The 16529-nt window shown below is 42.7% G+C and overlaps 1 long non-coding RNA gene across 1 annotated transcript; it reads left to right on the top strand.

The window, feature by feature from the left end:
* The first annotated feature begins 1116 nt into the window (after positions 1-1116).
* Positions 1117-6647, top strand: LOC144983671 (uncharacterized). The gene is made up of 2 exons (XR_013647436.1): positions 1117-6004; positions 6117-6647. It is a non-coding gene; the product is annotated as an uncharacterized LOC144983671 (long non-coding RNA).
* Positions 6648-16529: the final 9882 nt, after the last annotated feature.

A 16529-nucleotide genomic window follows, 5' to 3' on the forward strand; every position in this document is an offset into this window, starting at 1 on the left:
TGTCCAGTCTCTTGCAATCAAACAAAAAAGGTGTAAATTACATTTTACAATAATTGTCATCAAGACTTTAGCCATAGTTTCCATCAGAACCTCCCTCTAAAGTACACAGTTATATTGACAACATGACTAAGTCATTTGACTGTCTTGTTCAGAGACAATGACACAAGGACTTGACATTCTGATGGCACTGACATGTTCAATGACATAAAGACTTAGCTTTGAGAGATGAACTAAAGATTTTGAGCAAGTTACAGGCTTTTGCAAGAAATCCATAGTGTTTTGCTGTTTGTACAAATTGTTTTGAGAAATGCACACATGTATTTGCAAACTTCAATTCTGATCTGAGAATTGTACTAAAGCGACTGAGAAAAACTGTAATCAGGTCAGGTTTCTCTTGCTTGTGCTGCAGCAGCAGATCACAGCGTACAGCAGAGCACTTTCCATGACTGTTTGATAGAACAGACTGAGAAGCTTGGAGGAGATGTTCAAAGATGCCAGCCTTCTCAGGAAGTACATCCTGGTTACTGAGCAGGGTGGTGTTCTGGTTCCAGTCCAGTTTCTTGTCCAACACCACTCCCAGGTATTTAGGAAACGTGACCGTCTCCACCAGGTCACCGTCTATGCAGATTGGCTGGGAGAGGGGGGGTTGTCTTCTGAAGTCCAGAATGAGTTCTTTGGTTTTTCTGATGTTTAGCTGGTTCTGCTTGGACCAAAGAATAAAATCCTGCACCAGCTGCCTGTCCTCCACCTGCTTGTCACAATGTGACAAGAATGTGGATCTTCCAGATCTGTCAGAGCTTCCAGGAAAAACTCTGACAGATCTGGAAGATCCACATTCTTTCACTTTGAGGTTTTCTTTGGGATCAAATCTCTGCCTCCAACGGCTGTTCTGACTGATGATCAGAAGGAGCTGTTTCCAGGAAATAGTCAGGCCCCTCCCTTCAGCTCCATCAGGAGTTTCTGCTTCAGTGTCAGTAGATGACAGATGAGGGGGGGGTCATGCACGTCTGGAAGGGGGAGAACAGAAAGCAGAAGGTCACATGACCTTCACTGACATCAACTATCTGTCAATCTGACAGCTTGAAGCTCCGCCCCTCCTCCCAGTTGTAATGTCCGTAATGCTTCAAAGAAAAAGAACCGGACAACGGACTGCAACCAAGTATCGGCTTTATTTCCGAACACGCCTCATTACATCCCTCTAGAACCGTCTCCCGGTGTTTTACACCTGTTTGAGTATATATCTCTTTTTTCCACTAGATGGGGTAGTTTCACACCAAACATGTCACACAAATGTGAACACCACATTGCTCTTTTTTTTTTTTTTTTTTTTAACATGTGTGACCTTAAACATGTGTGCATTCTAGTCAACAAACAATTTTGAACCGACAAATGAAAGAAATTATGTTCCTAAATATATAACCATGCAGCCAGTGATTAAAATAAAAAGAAACTGAATTAAGTCAGGAATGAACAACATTCTGATTTCTGTTCGTCTTCATTCGATGTTACTACACCACACAAATGTATTTGTGTGCTAAGTATAGTCCTGTAAGTAAGTAGGAGGATGTCTGTTGCTCCTTTTAGGGTAGCGTGGTGATGAGGTGATGGAAGGGTTCTCACCGGGCTCTGGGGCATCATCATCAGGATGAAGTGGCATCTCCAGAAGCCGTGGGGTAATCCGTTTGAAGAACGAAGAGTTCCTTGTCACAGAGTGTCCATTTCTGGTGGCTGTGATCATGGATCCTTTGATGTCCTTCACTTTGTATGGTCTGGTATTATATGGTGTAGTAAGCTTGCAATGCTTGGTTTGCTTGTGCAGCACAACGTCACCAGGAGCAAGAGCATGTGGTGTAGCATGACGCCGCACATCTGCATAAGATTTCATCTTAGCTTTAGCCGCACTATCTCTTGCTCTCACTCTACAGTCCGAATTATTTCCTGTGGAAGAAGGAAGTGAAGGTATCTTCGTGCGCATCTGGCGTTGAAACAAGAGCTCGGCAGGAGAGCTCTGAGTTGTGCTGTGAGGTGTAGCTCTATATTCTCGTAGAAAGATGTTTAGCTGTTGTTTCCAGGGAATTCCTTGTGAGTTTGCCACTCTTATGGCTTTTCCTAGCGTGCGCATGAATCTTTCAGCTGCAGCATTGGCTTGGGGCCAAAGTGGCGTTGTACGATGATGATGAAACCCGAGATAGGTTGCAAACTGGGAGAACTGATCACCATTAAATGGTGGGCCGTTATCAGTTTTCACAACTGCAGGAATCCCGAACAACGAGAACACTTTGTCCATGACAGGAATGACTGTGTTAGCTGAGGTTGACCTCACAATTTCAACGACTGGGTAACGTGTATACTCATCTATAATAACAAGTAAATATTCCCCAGTGGGAAATGGTCCACAAAAATCTGCACTCACGCGGTGCCACGGAGTTTCAGGAAGAGGCGACATTCTTAACGGTTCATTATTGGTAACTGGTGTAGCAGCTTGACATGCAATGCAATCACGTACGGCAGTCTCTGCCTTCTGATCTATATTTGGAAACCAGACTTTGGATCTGAGCAGTGCTTTGGTCTTAACTACTCCTTGATGTCCCTCATGAGCGAGCTGAATCACTCTATCTTGTAGAGCAGCCGGAATCACTAATCTGGTACCACGTAGAATGATGTCCGATGAGGGCGATGTTGTCAGTTCTTCACTCACTCGTTTGAAGCGGTCCAGCATATCTGCATGCAGGGACTTGTGGCTTTGATGCCAATTGTTGTCTCTGATGAACGTGGAAACCTCTTGAAGCACCGGATCCTTCAGTGTTTCGGCCTTTATCTCTGTGAGTGTCATAGCTTTAGGTGTTGAATGAGTTGCGGCAAAATTCACGTACTCCTCAGCCACCTTAGTAGCACGTGTGCTCTCACATGATGGAGAAAGCATGGGGTGTCGAGACATGTAGTCAGCCGGATTTTCAGCTCCCTTTCTGTACTCCACCCTGAAGTTATAGGGCTGAAGCCTCAGGCCCCATCTTTCAATTCTGGCAGGTGGTTTTGACTTGGGATTGTTCCATATGGCTTCCAAAGCTTTATGATCAGTGACAAGTGTGAATGGATGACCATAGAGGTAAAGGTGAAAATGCTCACAGCTCCAAACAATAGCCAGTGCTTCTTTCTCTGTCTGAGAATATCTGGTCTCAACGTCACTGAGAGCTCTACTTGCATAGGCTATGACATGTCTTTCTGCTGTTTCATCTCGCTGGCAGAGGATGGCACCCAGGCCAACCGGGCTAGCATCCACCAGTAATTCTGTCTCTCTGCCTGGATAGAAGTAGGACAAAACCGTGTCACTAGTAAGACCGTCTTTCAGTTTTTGCAGTGCAATCTGCTGGTCCGGGCCCCACGCCCAAGTTGCATCTTTTCTTGTGAGTTTGCGTAGTGGCTCAGTGATGGACGAGAAGTCCTTGATGAACCTGGAACAGTAATTGGCCATGCCAAGGAGACTTTTGATGTCACTGGGAGTCTTGGGGTCAGAGGCCTGGTGAACAGCAGCGACTTTTTTTGGGTCTGTGGACACACCATCAGCAGAGAAAATGAAACCAAAGAACTCCAGTTTGGATTTGTTAAATTCACATTTTTCTTTGTTAAGAGTGAGGCCACTTTCCTTTAGCCTATGGAACAGAGCTCTAAGGTTGTCATCATGTTCAGCCTGTGAGGCACCAAAAACTATGATGTCATCACTGAAATTCTTCACACCAGACAGACCTTGGAGAGTCTGACAGATGGCGTTTTGAAATACCTCAGCAGCAGATGATATTCCAAAACTGAGTCGTTTGTAGCGCTTGAGTCCTCGGTGGGTGGTGAATGTGGTGATGTATCGACTGTCAGGGTGTAGCTCCAACTGATGATATCCAGCTCTCAGATCTAGTTTCGAAAAAACTGTAGCTCCATTTAACTCATGAACTATGTCATCCATGGTAGGGGTGATGTGGCGTTCTCTCTCAATAGCCACGTTTGCTTGACGCATGTCGACACAGATCCTAACTTTATTGGGGTCCTTGGGCTTTGGTGGTGTGACAATAGGTGAGACCCATGGTGTTGGTCCAGTAACATCCTCAATGATGTCATCTGCCTCAAGTTTGTAAAGCTCTTCGTCCACTTTCTTTCGAATATGAAAGGGTACACGTCGATGTGGTTGTATTGTGGGTCTGATGTCAGGATTTATGTGAAGCTTCACCTGAAAGTTTTTCAGTTTCCCGATGCCTTTGAACAGTTCTGGGTGACTAGCCACAAGTGCATCTGCAACCGAACCACCTGGTCCTGAAGTTGAAACTGCAGTGACCACACTGATTAGTCCAAGCGCTGTGGATGTCTTGTAACTGAGAATATTACATCCTTCACCTTTAATCACAAAGAACGTGCACATAATCTTTTTGCTTCGCTTTGCCACACAGCACTTAAATACACCACTGACAGGTAAGGAAACAGTGGAACGGAAAGGATAGATTTTTGTTTCAGTGGGGCAAAGTTGTGGGCGTGGTTTCAGTTGCTCAAAACATGTTTGACTGAGACAGTTTGCTGAGGCTCCTGAATCTATCAGAACGGATATAGTAAATCCATTCAGTTTGATCTGAGTTTGTGGCAAGTCTGAAAGTTTCTCAGCATCAACTGCAAAAACGTATGCATCATCACTGCTGGAAGAATTATCCGGGTCTTTACTTGTTGCAGCCGCTTGTGTGAAGTGAATGTTCCTGGAGTTTTGACCATTTCTGCCTCGTGGTGCTTTTGAGGTGGTATATGTCTGCTTAGAGCGGCACTGTCTTGCAAAATGGTTTAATTTGCCACAGGCTCTGCATTGTTTGCTCTTGGCGGGACACTCTCCTGTGTGAGGATAATTACCTCCACAATTCCTGCAGCGGTTGTTGGACTGTTGTTTTGCTGACCACTTGCTTTTACTAGCATGCGTGGCTGATGTTTTAGAAGACACCTTGTTGACTACTGCTTCTGTTTTTGTTTCCATGCCTGTAGCTTGCATTTCAGACAGTTCGAGTGCTCTTCCATAATCAAGGAGGTCATTTAAGCTTAATTCAGGCTCCCTTAGGGCTTTCCTGCGCAACCTCGATGATGTGCAGCTTTGTATAATTTGTGTTTTAATCTCTGCTGTTAAGTCCGTAAATTCACAATTTTTTGCCAGTATTCTCAGTCTTGTATGATAACTGTCCAGATTTTCTCCTGGTTCTTGTGTGGCTTTTCGGAACATGAACACTTGATATTGAATATTTTTCTTTGGGGAAAAATAAGTTGTCAACTTTTGTTTTGTGTCTGCATATTTATCATCTTCTGCTGCGACTGTGTCGTAAATATCATGGACTCTTTCTCCTGCCACATGCAACAATAATGCTTTCAGCCTGGCATCTCCTGTTATGTTCATAGCAGTAGTATAGTTTTCAAACCTTTGCACCCACTTGGTCCAACGAGGTCCAACAGTGCCTGGATCCGTTTCTGTGTCAAAAGGAAGGAGAGTCGCCATGTTTCCTGCCATCGTCGATGCACCTTTTTTGTCTTTCTTCTGCTTTTTTTTTTAATGCTGCAGTTCTTGCTCTCTTGAGAGAAAAAAAAAAGTATTTAGAGTTCACTCCTCGTCGCCAATGTAATGTCCGTAATGCTTCAAAGAAAAAGAACCGGACAACGGACTGCAACCAAGTATCGGCTTTATTTCCGAACACGCCTCATTACATCCCTCTAGAACCGTCTCCCGGTGTTTTACACCTGTTTGAGTATATATCTCTTTTTTTCCACTAGATGGGGTAGTTTCACACCAAACATGTCACACAAATGTGAACACCACACCAGTGACTAGCAGGTTTCTGGTTGAGGCTGCTCCAGCTGCTGCCCCGCCCACCTGTGCTGCCCCGCCTCCATCCAGGTGGACTCTTCCTGGTTGTGAGTCAGTGATCAGTGCTGCAGCTGCGTTGACACGGTGAGGGAGACTCTTCTTCCTCTTCATCTCTTTGCAGAAACTGAAGTGAGTTTGTTTCTGGAACTTTGTCTTCACTAACTTGACTGTTTGTTTCTGAATGTTTGGAGAAGATCTTCTTCTTTCTCTGCAAACTCTCCTCCCTCTGCTGTTTCCAAAGCTTCATCATTGTTGGATCAACAACATGGAGGACTCTTCTTCATCACCTCAACAACAATCAGCTGATGCTTGTTGGCTTTTTTCATTTCTGACTCCAAACCTTCCTGTTCTCCTCCATCCAGTCTGTGGGAGAACTCCTTCCTAAAGTAATAGATTACAGTTCCAGGTAACAGAGTCCTATTTCCTCCTTCCATGTTCAGGAACTCTGGGATTCCATCAGACCAACAAGCTAGAATAGAAATGTTTGGAGCAGAGAGACCATGAGGCCTTAGTGGATGAAAACAAAGATTTTTCTGCTTTTCTTCAACTATCAATTCTATTTTTCAGATCATCTTCAATGATTTTGCTGTTAGTCTTCATAGACTCTAAACTTTAGTTGTTGTCTTCCTCATGGTGTGTTTTGTGTGTTTTTGGACAGAGTTGTGTGTCTAGTTTTTCTAGTTCAGTCATTTGAACTTTAGGACAGAGAATTGGAGCCACCATCAAAATAACAAAGAAATACATTTATCAGAATAAAGTCCTACAATTCTGACTTTTTTCTCATAATTCTCCAACTTTCTTTGTGTCGAATGACCAATTTGTCTCCTAAATGTCTAACTTTATTCTAGTAAATGTGTAGTTTTCTTCTTAAGGCGGTCCTAGTTCTCCGTGGTAGAACCTGCTTTAATGAAAGCGTTTGTTCCTGAGGCTCACAGGCCTGTAGTTCTCTGTTTGAGACCACCTCCACAGACGGGTCAGAGAGCGGTTCCTGGTCCAGAACAGGATCCACTTGGGTGGATTCAGACTGAACATTTGATCCAGATTATCAGGAAACAAACTCTGGTTCACTTTAAACCAAATGTGTCCAGTCTGAACACAGCCTAAGTTTTCTTTTTCTGGACTAAACTCACTTCAGCTGAATTCTGATCCTCCGATTGTGTTTCCATTGTTTCCACTTTACCAGAAATAAACTTTATGATTAGAAATCTTCATGAAACCAAATCATCCTTCATAGAAATGAGAACAACTCTGTGGAAAAGTTTTTCTTCTGCAGCTGTTCTAAAGAAACTAAAAGTAACTCAGGACTCAAGTTACAGTTTCCAGAGAGTAATCCTGTAAGGTAATGGATTACTTTAGAACAAGTAACCTGTAATGCTTTCCAGTTCAGAGGTTCAACAGTGGAATCAAAGTCTCTGTTGGAGCTTTGAGAGGAAGAATTCATGTCTTTCTTTCTTTTCTCCTCATTCTTTGATTTCTGTCTGTTTTTCTTGATGCTTCATGTTTCCTGAAGTGTAGAAACAGGAAGTTTGTCGTTTCTGTGTCAAAGTGACTGAATGGAAATGTTGCTGCTGCAGCTCCATGTCAATACCTGCTGGAGGGAGAGCAGAAGGGCAGCAGCTGATGGCAGCTTCCTCTGATGATGAGGAGGGTTTCCTCTGCAGGTGAAGGTGTGTGTGAGCTGATGTGGATCAAGTGAATCCAGCAGCATGGATCAGTGGGAGGAGCCACAGGAGGGAGCCCCTCCCTCTAAAAAAGGCAAATACGGTAACCATGACAACCAGAGCAAAGCTCAGAGGTGAGATGAACATCTCCAACTGTCCATGATCTTCTCCATGTCAGAGCTCAGGACTCACACCAGCAACCTGCATTCTTCACAGGAACCAACCTGGACCTGGACTTGGACCTGGATTTAGACCTGGATCTGGATCCAGCAGTGTTTCCTTCAGGAGTGATTATTCAAAGGGTCATAATCCAGACTTCAAGGACGTCCGTCCAGGACTGGAACAGTAAGTGTTTGTCAGAGTTAAAGGATTCTGGATTCTAGTTCAGATGATCTGTAGTTTTCAGATGAAGGACTTGAGGTCTGGTTCAGTTCTGGATCTCTCTGATCAGACTCACTTGGAGCATCATGTGTGTGATGAGATCTTTTCAGTTGAGTCTTCTGAGAGTCTCTGAGAGACATCAGAGATGTTGGAGAAGAAAACATCTTGACTGCTGACTCTGACTGACAGCAGCTCCAGTCTGATTCCAACCAAATCAGGAGAAAAGTTCCAGTTTTCTCTGCTTTGCTAGATTTTCTTGGTGGAAATGTCTGACTTTGGTTTCATATTGTGGCTGATTTCTCCAAGTCCGACAAAGTTGACCACACCCACAACGTGAGCGTCCAGCAGGTCACCCACAGACTTTGCTGCTTTGTTCCCAATAGTGTCGTCTGATTACAGCTGTTCCTGTAAGAACAAAAGCAAAGATAAACAAACAAAAAAAGAACAAAGACAGACATGAGTAGCGGGGACCAACTAAGACATTGTTTCAAGTCCGGTCAGATGGAGCAGAATATTGTCCATTTCTTCCATCGATCTTTCAGTTTTTGTGCATCTAGCCTTAAGTAATGCGTCATCTTCTCCATGGAGAAAATGTCCTCCATAATGTCTCTCCATTGCTGCAGTGTCGGCATTTCACTTCTCAGCCAGTTTCTAGTATCATCACCTTGAACAGGTTCTTGTCTTCTGGTCGAATGACGTCCGTCGTTAGGCCAAAGTACAGTATCTGTGGGTCCATATCTCACATCCTAGGATATCTGAAAGGTTTTGACCATATTTTCACAGAAAGGAGAAATATTTCCACATGACCAGAAGATGTGTGAATGGTTAACGTTAAAGTCCCCACACAGCCTCCAGCATTGTTGTGGAGTTCCCAGCTGTTTACTCTTTATGTGAGGACTAATAAAAATCCTTGTCAAGTTTTCCATCCAAATTCTCTCATTTTCTAGAACATGTGGAGCTGTGCTGTAGTCCACAGATTGAATGCCATTCATCTTCTGACAGTGAAAATTGGAATTCTGATTCCCACTTTTGTTTTATATACAGAGAGTTATATCCATTACAGTTTAACAAGCATCTGTACAGTTTGGAAACAACCTTTGAGTGTAGCTTCTTATAAGACCCCGTCAGCATTTCTATTAACTTGCTTCCGTCTTGACGAAGATATTTTTTAATCTCCGTGTTGTAAAAGTGCCTTAAATGGAAATTCCTGAATAGGTCAGCCGTATCAAGCTGATCCTCCTCTTTGAGCCTTCCAAAGGACTTGAACAGTTTTCTATCTGTTAACATGCACACTGCCGTCATTCCTCTGTCACTCCATTTCTTAAAGATATTGTCCGTCTGTCCCATTCTGAATTTTTGAGCTTGTGAGGGCCAGATAAGTAGTTTGTAATCTCTACCTATGTCGTATTTATTGACCATGCCCCACCAGATCTTTAGTGTCGTTTCAATTATAGGGTTTTGTTCTATGATTTCTATTTGTATTTTCTCCCCCAGTCTTGCTTGTGGTGGACATTTACTGTAGGTCAACTCCATTTGTTTCCATTTGAAGTGATATTCTGTTGTACACCGACATACTATGTATCTTAACTGGGCTGCTAAATAGTATTCTCTAAAGCTAGGGAGGCCTAATCCTCCTCTTTCTTTTTCTAGTTGGAGTGTTTTCAATTTCACTCTTGGTTTTTTCCCTTCCCAAATAAATCTAATGACTTGTTTGTCCCATTTTATAAAGTGATCCTCTGAGATCTGCATTGGTAATGATGAGAAAAGATATAACAATCTGGGTGGCACATTCATTTTTATAACCTCTATTTTGGAGCTAAGGTCCATGGACAGACTGGTCCATTTTGTTAAGTCTTTTTGTATTGAATTAGTCATCCTATTATAATTAATATCATAAAGTTCATCAAGTTTTGCCGTCAGAAAAACTCCTAAATATTTCATATTTACTGCATCCCATTTCAATTTATATCTTTGTCTAATTGAATCTGCTGGTTTATAATTTATGCAGAGTAATTGAGTTTTAGAAATATTTAATTTGTATCCGGATTTCCTTCCAAAGTCCTTCAGAATCGTCAGGAGTTTTGGGAATGCTAGTTCTGGGCTCTGCAGATAAATAGTAATATCATCTGCAAAGAGCCCTATTTTTTGTTCTTCCTTTCCTATCGTCACCCCTTTAAACTCGTCACACTGTCAGATATACTGAGCTAGAGGCTCAATGAACAGAGCAAAGAGAGCAGGGCTCAGACAGCATCCTTGTCGTGTTCCAGTGAACAGCTCAAACTTTTCTGTCAAGTTTCCATTTATTTTAATTCTGGCTGTCTGCTTATGATATAATGCTTGAATACATTTAATGAAGGGGGGGCTAAAGCCCATTCTCCTCAGAACCGCGACTAGGAAGCACCAGCCGACTCTATCAAAGGCCTTCTCAGCATCTAAACTTATTAAGACTGCAGGAACATTGACTTTATTGGCCTCGTTTGACATTCAACGTGCGTCCTACGTTGTCCTGTGTCTGTCGTCCTTTTATCAAACCTGTCTGGTCCTCATCTATCAGATCAGGGAGAAAAGATTCCAGTCGTCTTATTATTGATGTGAGTAATTTATAATCAACTTTTTAAACAGAGATTGGTTGATTATTTTTCTCTTCTTTTAGTAGTGCAGAGATAACTGCTTTCTTTCTACGATGGCGGAGTCCTGGCATTTTTAAGTGTCCAGTTAAATGAATCTAGTAGAAGAGGAGCTAGATCTTCTTTAAAGACTTTATACCACTCACCAAAATTTTTGTTGCTTTGGGGCCTGATTCATAAAAAATGTGTTTTGTGAATCTTAATTTTTTCTGGAACTCTTGTTCTGATATACTGGACAGCTGTTCTTTAACCTCTTTTAACCCGTCCAGCTCCCACCACTCCCGGTCCATCACCCAAACTACCCTCAACTCAACCTCTCCTGCGCGCCTCTAGAGGTGCTATTCCCCGGAGCTAGGATGAAACGGGCCCCCAGTGTCCTAGGAAAGGTTATGTCAAACTGGGGCCCTGTGATGAACAGCTTCCTTCTGGTGCTATACCTGTAGTTGCACCACGTAGAATGCAAAAAAGGGCAGTTAGACTGTCCAATCAAAGAAATCTAGTTCACATCCCTTGCAAGAAGGTTTTGACCAGTCCCAAGGAAACTAATCTCAAACTTGCTGCACTCAATGTCAGATCTTCATGCAACAAATCATTTTTAATCAATAATCTTATCTCTTCTTTTAATCTTGATTTTATGTTTTTAACTGAAACATGGCTTGACAAAAACACAGGAAACATAGTTCTAGTCGAATCAACTCCCCCCAACTACAAACATGAATCGGAAATACGAGAAAATAAAAAGGGTGGAGGCGTTTCTGCACTGTTTAGAGATAATATTGCAACCCGCAGACTATCATTTGGTGTGTTTTCATCATTTGAGTATGTGTCCTTTAAGATTGAGCTAAAACAAACTCCTCCCTTACTCTGCAGGGTTATGTACAAACCTCCTCAGCACAGCAAAAGTTTTATTGATGATTTCACTGAAATGCTCTCAGTTGTGTGCACAGACTTTGATGGTCTAGTCATTACAGGTGATTTTAATGTTCATGTTGATAATGTCAATGACAGAAATGCAAAAGAGCTCAATGCTGTCCTTGAAACCTTTGGTCTAATTCAGCATGTGAGTTGCCCCACCCACAGCAGAGGGCGCACTCTGGACCTGCTCATAACAAAGGGGGGTTACTATTTACAATGTCAGTGTGGTTGATGTCGCCCTCTCTGATCATTTCTGTGTATTCTTTGACCTGTCTGTTGCTCCCAAACCACCGCCTGGCCCTGCAGTTGTCCAAAGGAGACAAATAAATGAGAGCACTAGGGCACAGTTTGTAGAAATGATAAACCCTGAAAACGTCTCTGGTGCCAATGTTGATGAAATGCTGAATTCTGTTACTTCTAGCATCTTGAATGTTCTGGATGCCATTGCCCCTATGAAAGTTCAATTGAGAAAACATAGACAGAAAGCTCCCTGGAGGAACGATGATCTAGTCAGGGCACAGAAACAACAGTGCCGCAGAGCCGAGCGAAAGTGGCGCAAGTCAAAACTCCAGGTTCATTATGGAATATATAAGGCGGAGTTGTACGCTTACAACCAGATCTTATGGAGAACAAGGGAAAGGTACTTCTCTGAAATAATTGGAAGTTGCAGCAGCAACTCTCGTATCCTGTTCACAACAGTTAACAGATTAACTAACCCTCCAACCCAGCTACCAATAGAATTGGTTTGTACACCTAAATGTAATGAGTTTGCTGTATTTTTCAATGACAAGGTTCAGGGCATTAAAAAAGCCATCAACTCCACAACACATAACTATCGAACCGCCACCTAATCACTCTAAGCTGACTCACTTTATACCTGTCACTGACCAAACTGTCCAAGAGACCATCACCCGTCTGAGCTCGTCTACATGCTGCCTTGATGTGTTACCCACTAGATTTCTAAAGTCTGTCTTGAACAGTGTGTTGCCATCAATTACTCAAATAGTTAACATGTCTCTTCAATCTGGAATATTTCCAGAGGCCTTAAAAACTGCAGTCATTAAACCTCTCCTGAAAAAGAGCAGTCTTGATCCCACTGTACTGAATAATTACAGACCTATCTCTAATCTGCCATTTTTAGAAAAGTCCTTGAAAAAGTTGTCTACCAACAGCTCACTGACTTTCTCTTATTAAACAATTCATTTGATTTTTTTTCCAGTCAGGTTTTAGACCCCATCATAGCACAGAAACTGCTCTTATCAAGGTAACCAATGACATCCGCCTGAACACTGATGATGGAAAAGTCTCTGTCTTAATCCTGCTAGACCTGAGCGCTGCCTTTGATACTGTTGATCATGGGATCCTTTTGCACAGACTCCAAGACTGGGTTGGCATCTCTGGATCTGCCCTAAGTTGGCTCAAGTCTTATCTAGAAGACAGGAAATATTTTGTTAAAATTGGGAGTTGTGTCTCAGACTACATGGGCTTGAATTGTGGTGTGCCCCAGGGATCGGTCCTGGGACCCCTTCTGTTCAACCTCTCCATGCTGCCATTAGGGCAGTTAATACGCAGTAATAACATATCTTATCACAACTATGCAGATGATACTCAGATCTATGTGTCACTGACAACAGGTGAATATGGGCCGGTGGATTCTCTCAACCACTGCCTCCAACAGATCAGCGCGTGGATGCAGAACAACTTTCTCCAGCTAAACTCAGACAAGACCGAAGTTATTGTTTTTGGCCCACAGAAACAAAGAGAAATTGTCAGCAGCTACCTTCATTCTCTGTCTCTTAAACCCTCAAATCAAGTCAGAAATCTAGGGGTAATCATGGACTCTGACCTGAACTTTAACAGCCATATCAAGTCAGTAACATCAGCGGCATTTTACCACCTGAAAAACATTGCCAAAATCAAAAACATAATCTCAAAGCGAGACCTGGAGATACTTATCCATGCATTTGTCTCCAGTAGGTTAGACTACTGTAACGGCCTGCTCACCGGCCTCTCCAAACGAGCTGTAAAACAGCTTCAGTACATCCAGAATGCTGCTGCTCGAGTCCTGACCAGAACCAGGAAGTATGATCACATTAGTCCTGTGCTCAGGTCTCTGCACTGGCTCCCTGTACCTCAAAGAATAGACTTCAAAGCAGCTCTGCTTGTGTACAAGTCTCTCCATGGCCGAGCACCAAAGTACATCTCTGACATGTTAGTGCCATATGAACCATCTCGTACTCTGAGGACCTCAGGGACCGGCCTCCTGTTGATTCCCAGAGTCAGAACTAAACAAGGGGAATCAGCGTTTCAATATTCTGCAGCTAAAATCTGGAACAGCCTCCCTGAAGGCGTAAGACAGGCCTCTTCTGTGTTCATGTTCAAATCTAGACTTAAAACATTTCTGTTTAGCCGTGTATATGACTGAAAGGTCCTATCTGCACTTTTCTTTCCTTCCTTTCTTTTTAAATCTTTTCCTTTTCTTTTAAAGTAAATTTTATGTTGATTATTTCTATGATGTATTGTGATTTTAATGCATTTTTCTGTTTTGTGAAGCACCTTGAATTACTTTGTGTACGAATTGTGCTATACAAATAAACTTGCCTTGCCTTGCCTTTTATACTTTTCGTCAGATCGTTACTTCTGAGTGTTGCTGTTTCTCTAGCCTTCTTAACTGTGGTTCAAGCTAAGTCTGTAGTCATTCTCTTTTTTATAAGTTACGACATCTTTGATATCAGGTTCCCTCGCATCACTGCTTTGACAGTGTCCCGTATTATTATCTGATCATCTTTATTGAGGGTAATGCAGTCTGCAATTTCTATTTTAATTTTTTGCACTTGAGATTCATTATTGAGGATGCTAGTGTTCATTTTCCAAATAGTTCTTCTTTGTCGGTTATCTAAATGTACTGTTATATATACAGAGTTACGGTCAGATATGTCTGCTGTCCCTATATTACAGTTTATGACCCTGTGTCTGTCCCGGTTATCGATCAGAAAGACATCTATTCTTGAGTAGACCTCCAGAGTAGTGTGTCTAATCTCTCTCTGAGGGGTGTAATACTCTCCACACATCGCATAGACCTGCCTCATTGACAAGAGAGACGAAATTTTTTGATTTTATATTCTTATATTTTTTAAGGCTTGTTGTGTCTTCAGAAGTGTTTAAGATTGTATTCCAATCCCCTCCACAAATCAAGATTCCTTCACTTATAATAAGAATTTTATCGAAAAGTGATTTAAAGAAATTTGGACCCCCTTCTGGAGGGGCGTACACGTTAACACGTTAATGTGATAAGGCTACTATTTGCCTCTATTTTCCTCAATCATTTCAAAATTTACATTATTCGATATTAATGTTAGTACACCCCTCCTTCTACTATTTTTATAAGAGCTGAAAAAACAATTTGTATACCCTAATTTAACAAATTTCCCATGTTCTTCTTTGGCAGATGAGTTTCTTGCATAAATATCACTTGTGCTTCATCTTTCTTAAGTTTTGTTAACACTTTGCTTCTTTTAATGGGATTACCAAGGCCATTCACATTTATTGAGAGTATTTTATAATTTCCTTCCTCACTCATTTCCGTCAAACATAATAACAGTGGACCCCGCTGAAAAACTAAAAAAAAACTGTGAAAAAGCACAACATAAGCCGGTGAATAAGAAAAGCATAAACATTACAAGTACATAAAGGGTACCTGAGATTTCCACGAAGTGGGGGACGTGTCCAGAGGGAGAGGGCCCTATGGAGGATTTGGGGCAACAAAGAGACCCTTCCATCCTTATTGTCCAGCGTTGAAATCCTCACCTGTGCTTCTGGTGCCGCCCGTTAATCCAGTGAGTTTGAGGAGGCGTGGTTATTAACGTCTTCCAATTATATCACTAATCTTCGTTTCTGGCAAACTCTCTTAGCTTTTCCTTTACTCTTTGCCTGGTGGGGGGTCTGCTCTCCGGTGGTGGGGGAGCTGCTAGTTGCCATCCTAGTATCTCCTGCAGACGGGACTCCCCCCCCCCCCCCCCTCGTCTTCTGTTATCGAGACCGGCACTTGCACATCGAAACCCCATCTGTGCAGCTCGAGGCTGGCTGCGTGAGCGCCGCTGTATACCTGAACGCCGTCCTTCCAGTGGATCCGAATACTTAGCGGCTGGGTGGCTTGGTTGGTAAGGTGGGAGGCTACCATGCAGGAATCCAGGGTTCAATTCACGGAGGTGGATAAGCGATGGTACTGGGTCAATTACCATAGCAATGGCAAGCAATGAACATCACCCAGTGAGGGTCCTTAGGCAAGACCTTTAACGCTACTGCCTTCCGAGCGCGGTTAGGCTGCAGCTTACCGCTCCCCCAGGAGATGGGTCAAAATTCAGAGAAGAATTTCCCCATTGTGGGATCATAAAGTATCAATTATTATTATTATTATTGTTTGGAACCGTATGCTGCTGTTCTTCAGAGCTTTCTTGATCGCTTGGTATTCTTTGCGCTTCTGGAGAACCTCAGGTGCGTAATCATGATCAAAATAAATGTTTCTGCCTTTTATCTGAATCTGTCCTTTTTTCCAAGCTTCTCTCAATACCTGCTCTTTGGCGGTGAATTCTTGAAAGTTGATGATGATTGGTCTAGAGGGAGCGTTGGGTCCTGGCTTGCGTATGGGGGTTCGGTGAGCCCGCTGGATTTTTAGATCCAGGTGTGAGGGTAATGGTAGCTCCCGTCTGAAGAGATCGATAATGAATTGGAGTACGGACTTCTCTTCCGCTCCTTCCAACACTCTGACCAATCTAATGTTGTTTCTCCTGGATTTTGATTCGAGGTCGGTTAGTTTATTTTGAATGATCCTTTGGCGTTTAATACACTGAAGAAGTGTGCGAGTTAGCTCCGTTGATACTTCCTCGACTTCCCCCACGCGAGTCTCCTCTTCGTCCACTCTCTCCGTTAGTCCTTGCATTTCTTTACTTATACTATCAAGTTTACTTCTCATCTCTTGACGTGACGAGTTTATGTCTTTTCTTATGCCGTCATTATCCTCTTTCAACTCGAACTTGAGTGTTTCTATGGCTCTCAGTAAGTGGCTCGGCG

This window comes from Oryzias latipes, chromosome 2 (assembly GCF_053564925.1).
Source record: "Oryzias latipes strain Hd-rR chromosome 2, Olatipes_Hd-rR_3.1".
NCBI classification, from domain to species: Eukaryota; Metazoa; Chordata; class Actinopteri; order Beloniformes; family Adrianichthyidae; genus Oryzias; species Oryzias latipes.